Source organism: Merops nubicus, unplaced genomic scaffold, assembly GCF_000691845.1.
Source record: "Merops nubicus isolate BGI_N331 unplaced genomic scaffold, ASM69184v1 scaffold40803, whole genome shotgun sequence".
Classification (NCBI taxonomy): domain Eukaryota; kingdom Metazoa; phylum Chordata; class Aves; order Coraciiformes; family Meropidae; genus Merops; species Merops nubicus.
In genome coordinates this window covers 1-238 of record NW_008598958.1, presented here as the reverse complement: position 1 = coordinate 238, position 238 = coordinate 1, and positions in this window count along the sequence as shown.

Below are 238 nucleotides of genomic sequence, written 5' to 3'. Positions count from 1 at the left end.
CTTCCCCCTCCTGCTCAGCTCCTCAGCTTCACCAAGAGGCTGCCAGAGCGGGCAGGGAGCTGGGGGGTGTGGGTGCACAGCCCCTTCCCACTGCTCTGTCCCCCCCTCCTCACCGCCCCGGGAGCTGGACACGGAGCAGATGCCGAGGGGAAGACTTTATTTCTTTTTGGCTTTGTTCTTCTTCTCCTCCTTGAGCTTCTTCTTGGAGAGCTTGGGGGTGCTGGCCTTGCGGTAGAGG